Source organism: Wolffia australiana, chromosome 9, assembly GCF_029677425.1.
Source record: "Wolffia australiana isolate 7733 chromosome 9, ASM2967742v1".
Taxonomy (NCBI): Eukaryota; Viridiplantae; Streptophyta; class Magnoliopsida; order Alismatales; family Araceae; genus Wolffia; species Wolffia australiana.
In genome coordinates, this window is record NC_135843.1 from 2305287 (window position 1) to 2314912 (window position 9626).

Sequence of the window (9626 nt, forward strand, 5' to 3'; positions counted from 1 at the left end):
TTCAAAATTTTTCTAAGCCTTTTACTCTCATCCTAACAACAATAACGATAACACTAATTCAACTTTAATGGATTTAATCGGGGAAATGCTTTAAGAGAGAAAGAGCATGCATGAAGAATGGAAGATGTTGATGTAGACCTTAGAAGAACACAAAAACGAAATTGAAATGCTCAAGCAAGGACAAGGCGTTCAAGCACAACAACCTTCTCACAGAATGAAAGGTAAATCGGAAGAAGTCCTTCTAAGAGAAGGCCATCCAGGTCAACTCCCTACCCAGCCTAATATTAATCCCAAGAAGATTATGTTGTGTGTAGATAGGAATTTAGAATCATCATGTTTTGTATCTTCCGAAAATACGAATGAATCTTGCGTTAGTGAAAATAATTATGTTGCATCATGCACTGGTTTCACGAATAATTTTTTATATAGTTGTGAAGAAGATATGAATGAAAAAAATAATAATGATGAGCAAGTGCATGCAATTTCAAAACTTAGAAGTGGAAACATTTTGTTGGATCCTCATGAAAAGGGTGTAGGATTGCATGAAGCTAAAGATAAAGAAAATGGAGAGATGGAAAATGATTAGTGAGATAAGGGTTGCCAGGATGAGGAAAGGCATCCAAGAATGGCAGACCCTAATCTAGTGGATCATAGTCCACCCATTCCATTTCCTAATGCATTAAATATAACCAAGCCAAAACCAGAAACTTCTCATTTGCTTGAAATATTTAAAAATGCAACCATAACTATTCCCCTTACTGAGGCAATGCAGAATATTCCTTCCTTTGCAAAATATGTGAAGGAATTATGCACCCCTTCTAGGAAGTAGAAAAGGGTACAACTTTCTAAAAATATTAGTTCAATTCGATTGAATGATATTCATAGGCTGCCCCAGGCTGCCCGCCTAGGGCCGCCCAAAGGCCGCCCAGCCCCCCCAACCAGGGCTGCCCAAGGCCGCCCCTAGGCCGGTCGCCCAGGACTGCCCTAGGCCACCCCCTAGGGCGCTCGCTTAGGGCTGCCCAAAGGGCCACCCCAAGGCTGCCGTAGGACCACCTGTCCCCAGCTTGCCCATGCGCGCCTGTCTTGCTCGTGTCCGCACTCGTCCATCTTGTTTTCAGCCAGGGCGTACAACGCCCGGAACGCACAGGCTCTCTCATTGAATGGGTCATTCAATGCCCGGATTCGCCCAGTCTCATCACGATCAGAATTCCCTATAACCTCTTCACGCACTAGGGTGCTGAGGTACGCCTGAACTCTTGGTGTCGATGTGTTCTTTGTCCAATATTCTGCAAGAATTCTTCACCGCCAACAGATTTGATTTGGAATTCCCAAAATCTCTCTCTTTCGTGAGTTTCCTCGTGACGTGAATTCGAGTACTGATTTTGGTGCTTCGGCATAGTCGCGGCGGTGGTTGAAGACAGTACTCCCATCCTTGATGAGGAACGGGGCTGCACCACCAGCATTTCATCGGTTTTAAGCTCCGAATTGGACCGTGTGGATTTTTGTGGTCTGTTTTATCCACCCTACCAAACCCGTCAGTACCCTTCTACCGTCATTATCTTGTCCACTCCTCAGCCGCCCTTTTTCTACCCTAGCTGTCCTGCATCAGGTTTACAGCCAAAGATTTGGAATTGACTATGATGAGGTATTTGCTCCCGTTGCTCATTTTGAATCAATTCGAAACTTAATTGCACTGGCAGCTCAAAGTAGTTGGAAGCTACGTCATTTTGATGTGAAATCAACATTCTTGAATGGTGAAATTGAGGAAGAGATCTATGTCCATCAACTAGAAGATTTTGTGGTAGTGGGAAACGAAGATCATGTATTGAAGCTGAAGAAAGCCCTTTATGGACTCAAGCAAGCACCTAGAGCATGGAATGCTAAGTTGAATGATACTTTGAAGAATATCGGATTCAATAGAAGCAAGAATGTTCCAGGAGTATATTTTATGTGTTCTAAAAACTCTGGATTGTTTGTAGGTGTTTATGTCGATGATGTAATCATTACAGGTGATAATGAAAAGAAAATTGAAGAGTTCAAGGAGAAAACGATGAGTACATTCGAGATGACTGACCTCAGTTTATTGAGTTCTTACTTGGGCATTCAAGTGATTCAAGGTACTTGTGATATTATGTTGAGTCAAAGACTTTATGCAATCCATATACTTGTAAATTTTCGTATGGTGGAGTGCAATCCATCTAAGACTCCCATGGAGTCATCTCTCATGTTGACAAGTAAAGGAAGGAGAGCTAAGGTTGATGCCACTATTTATCAAAGGTTGATCGGGAGTCTAAGATATTTGCTTCGTACTAGACCTGATCTAACTTATTCGACAAGTGTTTTGAGCAGATATATGTCAAGACCTACATCTGAACATTGGGCAGCAGCCAAGAGAGTGTTGAGGTACTTTAAAGGTATCACGAATTACAAAGGAGGGAATAAGGATTCCAATATCATTGGCTATAGTGATAGTGATTTTGGTGGAGATGTGGAAGATAGGAGGAATATTTCAGGAGAAATATTTTTCCTTGGAGGAATACCTGATGCACGACAATGTCGGGACGTGATCCTGTCGCCACTGAGGGGGGTGGATTCGGTGTCGAGTGAGTCATTGACGGATGTCAACGCCAAGGGAGGCGTCCGACACGAGTTTCCTATGAGGAAGACCTACGATGAAATGCGCGGGTGTAGGGTATCTAGTACGTATAGTTGCCGACAAGCTAGGATTTGTCAACCTCGGGGACGTCGATGGGGTCGCCCAGGGATCGGGGTAGACCTCTTGACCCTCGTCCGGACAAACGAGGATGCTACGGCGCCGAACGGGATGACTCCCGCCAGATGGTGCACGCACAGGACGGGCGGACCCAACTCGTACCAAACAGGTAAGACGCTCGAATTCAATAGATCTTCGCTCAACATCGCACACTCACCTACCCCTAACCTGAGCGTGGTGGAGGCAACTAAGAGTATACTGCAAGAAATAGGAGACGGGACGAAGTGGCGTACTTCATAGTCGTCCAGGGAGTAACCGTTCAGTCTCGGGCGATTTGGAAGCACGTGGTCGGTGTCGCTGGTAGCCGGAGCAGTCGGCAGTCCGGTGCGCGGCGGGCGCTGGATGCAAGGGACGGAGTAAACTCGACGGCGGGAAGATGCACCAGCTAGCGTGCGGTGACGCGGGGCAGGCGCGGCGCAGTGGGCGCGGCACGGCAGGCGCGGGCAGATGAAGCACTGCAATGCGGGTGCGAGCGGCTGGTGCAGGGCATGAGCGCGGCACGACGCAGGTGCGCGATGCGGCGTCTCGGTGCAACTGCGGCATGAGCGCCAGGCGGTGCCGGCGGTCGGCGGGGCAGGGCACCAGAAGACAGCATTTGCGACGGGTGGCAGCTGCGTATAGGCAGTCAGCACCTAATTGGCCCGGTAGAGACAGCGTCGGGTGTTCCAACGTGGCGATGACAAAGCTTCCGGCCGAGGACGAGGGAGCGACGCAGACGTCGGGAGGTGAACGTTGGGTCAAGCTTGGGAGATGATGGCGCGTCCGTAGGCTCAACGGTGGCGGCAAGGGGGAAGGGCGGTGAGTCGTAGAGCACAACCGCACCAGAATGACGTCCCCTGCAGTTTGACGATGCAATGCGGCACATCACGCGCTGTAACTGGCATGAACGGCTGCTAGGGTGGCGAGACTCAGGGCACAAGTGGCAGGTCGGCGACAACTCGTGCACTGGGCCTTGGCGAACAGCGACCACGTCAAGCGAGGTTCGTAGCGCCTGCGACAAGTGCGTCGCGGCGTTGCTATGGGTCACGGTGCGGCTGTGCGTTCACAGCGCAGCGGCGCGGCGCTGTCACGTGGTGTGGCAGTCAGGGGGAACGCACGGAATCGGCTTGGCGCGGCGAGGCAAGGTCTTGGCAATGTCCAGAGGCAATGGCAGCGGCCGGAGGTCTTCCTTCTTCCTTCTCTTCTTCCTTCCTCCTCTCCACTCTTCTCCTCTTGGGTCGTAACCCTAATTCTTCAACGAAGAAACCTTGTCTTTCAAAATTCAACTAGAGGTGGTTGTTTAGGGCACCCATCCTTCCCTTATATAGGGGGGGAGAATATGTGTGGCCCTTAAACCAAAGAAACATAAAAGCAAATACAAAAACAACATGAACCTACGACCTTAGAGAAACGAAAACGACAAGGAAGGACAGGGATAACGAGAGAAGGGGGGAGGGGAGATCCTTATAGGATGAACCTCCCTCCGTACACATGACCATGACTGAGTTTTAAAACAACGAACAACGATGACCAAAACTAAAACGACGAACAAAATGAAGATGTAATGATGATGATGACGTGTCCGTTACCTGGGGTATTTGAATCCGGGCGCGGGTACCGTCGCCTTGGCTTGTCGAGCAGGTTGAACATGTACGGCCGGTGATGTCGAGGGCAATGGTGACGTCTCTGAAGACGTTTTTTGGGGCTGAAGCTGATGCTGCGCCATCAATACCTATTACTTGGAATTCTTTGAAGCAAAAGATAGTGGCATTATCTTCATGTGAAGCCGAGTATGTATCACTTACTTCAGCAGCATGTCAAGGTGTGTGGATAGCAAGGATGGTGGAGGAGCTAATGGGGTTCAAGTGCAAGCCTATTAAAATCAAAGTTGACAATCAATCAGCCATCGTGCTATGCAAGAACTCAGCTCATCACAAATGTACAAAGCATATTGACACTTGCCATTATTTCATCAAGAGTTGTGTTGAAAATGGAAGCATGGAAATGGAGTATGCGACGACGGAGGAGCAGGTTGCTGATATTTTCTCTAAACCATTCAAAAGAATCAAATTTCAAGATTTGTGTGGTAAGATTGGAATGATTAAAGTGGTGGATGTAGTGAGTAACAAGGAGGAGATTGAAGGAGGTGTTTCTCCTCCATCCGTTACAACCTATGGAGCACCATGAAGGGATGTCTTGAACACATCCTTTAATCATGCACTAACAGGTGCTCTGCAGGAAGTTAGTTTATGGGCAGTTGTTTCTATTTGAACAGTTGTGTTTGTGTCTATAAAGGCCAGGATGTATTGTGTTTTTATTAGCCCTTCCAAAATCAATTCAAGTGTTGATTTGGTCCTCTCTATTCCTCCTTTTCTTTGAGTGTTCTTGAGTGAGTGTGTAGAAGTGTTCTTTGAACACATTCTCCACAACAAGGGGGGAGTTTATCCCAACATCTTGAAGCATTCGGTCCATGAATCCAAGATTTGAGGACGTCTAACCTCGTCCTCCTTCGATTCCATCTTCCTTCAACCTCACTGCCTAAGCGGCCTTGGTGGATTCCCAGCTCTCCTAAGAATCCCTGTCCTGGGTATTCTTGCCCGGAGTCTGCCAGCCTTCTTGGTCGCCAGGCTGTTTTAAGACCCTAGAAGATCAGAGCGCACACATCGGCACCCATATCCGGCCACCCCAATCGCCGATCTCAGGTGTCAGATCTCTCGCCTTATCGTGTGCGCAAGCGCTCACACAACTAGCGCTCCTTATCGTGCATCAAATCGGTCTACCCGCGCATTTCTACGTCGAGCGATCTTCATCAGCGTCTCTGCAACTGCCCCAGACTCCCTCGATCGCCTGCATGACCTCTTAGCCCCATCGTGTGCGCTTGATCTCAGTGCTTCTACCGCAGATTTTCATGACATTTCTCATTGGTTTCACTCGATACATTGCGTACGTCATAGTCATGTCACTTACTGCATTTGGTCCATGAATCTATGTGTCTCCCTCTCTCCCTATTTCTCTCCTTATCTTTCCCTCATATCTCTCCCTTTTGCAATATTTTCTCTCCTTATCTTTGCCTCATATCTCTCCTTTTTGCAATATTTTCTCTCCTTATCTCTCTCTCTCATATATCTCTACCTCTCTCCCTACTTCTCTCAATCTCTCTCTCTTTTTCTCGCTTTCTCTCTTAAGATCTCTCCCTTTCTCCCTATTTTCTCTCCTTAACTCTCCCTCTCTCTCGCATATCTCTCCCTCTTTCTATTCTCTATCATCATCTATCTGGTCTTACATATGTATCTCCCTATTCTCCTGCTTCTCTTCTCTCTCGCTCTATTTCTCTCTCAACTTTTTAAACTCCCCGCCCAGTTCAGATGGTATTTTGAGCTTTATACTCGGGACTACAGATCCCGATATCTCTGTTCGGGCAACTATTCCGCCTCCGAAAACATGGGCAGCACGTTGAACGACTCAACCACGTCGATCAACCTTCTCCCTTTGTCTCTCTCTACACTAAAGGAGAAGGAAGAGACTGATCTACCACTTTAAATTCATCACCCCGAATCCAAATATCCAATACCCATGTTGGGAATACCAGAGATTCTCTTTCGCGATGGCCGCCCCCGCCCTGGTCGACGTGGAACTCGCGACCGCCGCGAGAACGCGAACGAGGGGGGAGAAGGAGAGCCGGAAAAGCACCCTCTCATTCCTGCCACTCGTATTTATCATCCTCTTCGAGGTTTCCGGCGGGGCATACGGCGCCCAGCCGACTGTCCATGCGGCCGGCCCGCTCCTTGCGATGATAGGCTTCATCATCTTATCACAGCAGAGTTGGCGACCACCTTTGCAGGGGACAGCGGTTACGTGACCTGGGTCACGGCCGCCTTCGGCCCCTTCCTGGGCTTCCTCATGGGTACCTGGAAGTACCTCACCGTGGTGCTCTCGCTCGTCAACTACGCCGGCCTGGCCATCGTGGGATGGGGCTCCGTGGCGCTTGGGCTGGCGGCAATGGCGCCCTTCCTTGTCATGGCCGCGGCCCCGCTGCCCAAGATTCGCCCGGAGAGGTGGCTCAGCCGCCCGGAGGCAACGATGACGAGGGCCGACTGGAGTCTCTACCTCAACACCCTCTTCTGGAACTTGAACTTTTGGGACAGCGTCAGCACGCTCGCCGGGGAGGTGAAGAACCCCAAGAAGATGCTGCCCAGGGCGTTGCTCACCTCTAGCCTCCTCATATGCATCGGCTATCTGGTCCCCTTGCTCGCCGCCACGGGTGCTCTCCAGCTCTCGTAGGACCAATGGACAGACGGCTTCTTCGCTGACACCGCCGATAAGCGCTCATCCCTCCTTTTTCTCTCCATTTTTCTATTCAATCTCTCGTTGTTTTCTCTCTCTCTCCCTCTTTCGTTCGCTCTCTCTCTCTCCCAAGATTTATCCATATTTCTCTTTCCTCTCTTTAATGATCTCTCTATACCTATTATTCTATCTCCTCATCATAAGGACCCCATGTCTCCATCTATCTCTTGATCTCTCTTACTTTCTCTCTCTCCCTATCTCTCTACCCTTTCTCCTCCCCCTCGATCTCTCTCTGTTCCTATACTTTTCTCCCTCTCTTCCTTGATCCTTGTATACCTCTTTATTAACTAATCTCTCACCCTATTTTCCTCGACTCTTTTACTTTTTACAAATCTACATATCTCTCCTCCAGTATGGCTCTGTCCTTAAAGTCTATCTATATCTATCTATCCGTCTATCTTTGGGCCCAAAAATCAAGTTAGTCGTTTCTTGTTTCGTGCCATTGAAATCTCGCTGCTCTGTCGGTATATTATATTATTTATATAATCTCTCTACACAATACTAGCCGCCGACTCGAGTATCTCTTCCCATTGTTTTAAATATTTCTTAAGTTTTCGAATACGGAAGAGAATAGACATTATTGCCTTTGGCTACTGGGTACTAACCAATTCAATATTTACTCAAGATCCGCCCATCGGAATGTCTATTCCCCTTTTTTAAACACTTTCAATACCCTTCCAACCTCGCAAAGAATGGCGATCTTTTTTAATGTTATCAGTTGATTCAATAGAGTCTCTAGTGGGTTGGTCACTGTTATCGTCAAACCCATGCCAGTTTTTGGACAGCTGACAGGCCACTTCAATATCTCTCTATCCCAATCTCTCTCTCCCTTTCTCAACCCCTCTCGAGTCTCGATCTCTATCTCTATCTATCTCAATCTCTCTATCCCTTTCTCAACATCTCTATCTTAACCTCTCCCAATATATCAGAATCTCTATCTCTCTCTCCCTATCTTAACCCCTCTCGATCGCTATCTCTCTCAATCTCTCTCTCTCTCTCTCCGTTTCTCAACCCCGCTCGATCTCTCTCTCTCTCTCAACTTCACTATCTCAACATCTCCTAATATCTCAATATCTCAATCTCTCTCTGCGTTGCTCAACTTCACTATCTCAACATCTCCCAATATCTCAATATCTCAATCTCTCTCTGCGTTTCTCAACCTATCTGTCTCAACCTCTCTCAATATCTCAATATATCAATATCTCAATCTCTCTCGGCGTTTCTCAACCTATCTATCTTAACCTCTCTCAATATCTCAATCTCTCTCTGCTCTCTCTCTCCACATCTCTCAACATCTCAATCCCTATATCTCTCCACCTTTGCCACTCTCTTCCCCTCAACGTCTCTCTTTCTTTCCGCCTCTCTCTATCTCTCTCTCAAACTGTTTCTCTTTCTCATTAAATTTCTGTTCCTCTCTCACAACATGTGTCTCTCTGAACCTCTCTCTCTCTGCCTCTATTTCTGAACCTTGTGTGTGAGGAAAAATAATATTGGGTTGTCATTGGGATGGCCCCGGCAGGCATGATCGTGGGCAAGTGGCTCAAGGTGTGCGCGGAGGCGGGGGCCGTCCTATTGGCCATCGGGCTGTACGAGGCGGCGCTGAGCGCGTGCTCCTTCCAGCTGCTGGGCATGGCGGATCTGGCACTCCTCCCGTGCTTCATAGGCGAGAGGGGGCGAGAGACAGAGAGCGCGAGAGAGGGATGAGAGAGGGAGAAAACTAGCTGGAGCGAGGGTGAGACGGAGAGGAGAGAGAGCGAGGGTGAGAGAAGGAGCAGGAGAGGGGGAGAGAGGTCGAGAGAGAGAGAGAGAGGGGCAGAAAGAGAGAGGACGAGAAAGAGAGAGGTGATGAGAGACGGAGAGAACGAGAAAGAGACAGGGGAGAGGGGGCGAGAGACAGAGAGCGCGAGAGAGGGATGAGAGAGGGAGAGAACTAACGGGAGCGAGGGTGAGACGGAGAGGAGAGAGAGCGAGGGAGAGAGAAGGAGCAGGAGAGGGGGAGAGAGGGCGAGAGACAGAGAGCGCGAGAGAGGGAGAGAACTCGCGGGAGCGAGGGTTAGACGGAGAGGAGAGAGAGCGAGGGAGAGAGAAGGAGCAGGAGAGGGAGAGAGAGGTCGAGAGAGAGAGAGAGAGGGGCGGAAAGAGAGAGGACGAGAAAGAGAGAGGTGATGAAAGTCGGAGAGAACGAGAAAGAGAGAGGGCGGCGGCGGCGGGCGGCGACGGGCGGCGGCGGCGGCCAGAGACGGGCGCCCGCGGTGGCCGCCCGCGACGGGCAGCGACGGCAACGGCCAGCGATGTTCAAACAGCTGACATGGAGTCCACCTGGCGTGGATGCCATCGTGGAGTCTACCTGGCTACCAGGTGGGCTCCACGTCAGCTGTTCGAACATCGCTGGCAAAAAAAAAAAAGAAGACGCCAAATGGCGTCTTCTGATTAGTGCGGGCTATTTTTTGAACAAAATGAAAAGTTCGGGCTACTTTTTGAACGAAACATGGAGTTGGGGCCGTTTCGTAGTATTTGCCCTTTATTTCTC

The 9626-nt window shown here is 49.1% G+C and overlaps 1 pseudogene; it reads left to right on the forward strand.

The window, feature by feature from the left end:
• Positions 1 to 6356: 6356 nt before the first annotated feature.
• LOC144707883 (putative polyamine transporter At3g13620 pseudogene) lies at positions 6357 to 7033 on the forward strand (annotated as a pseudogene).
• Positions 7034 to 9626: the final 2593 nt, after the last annotated feature.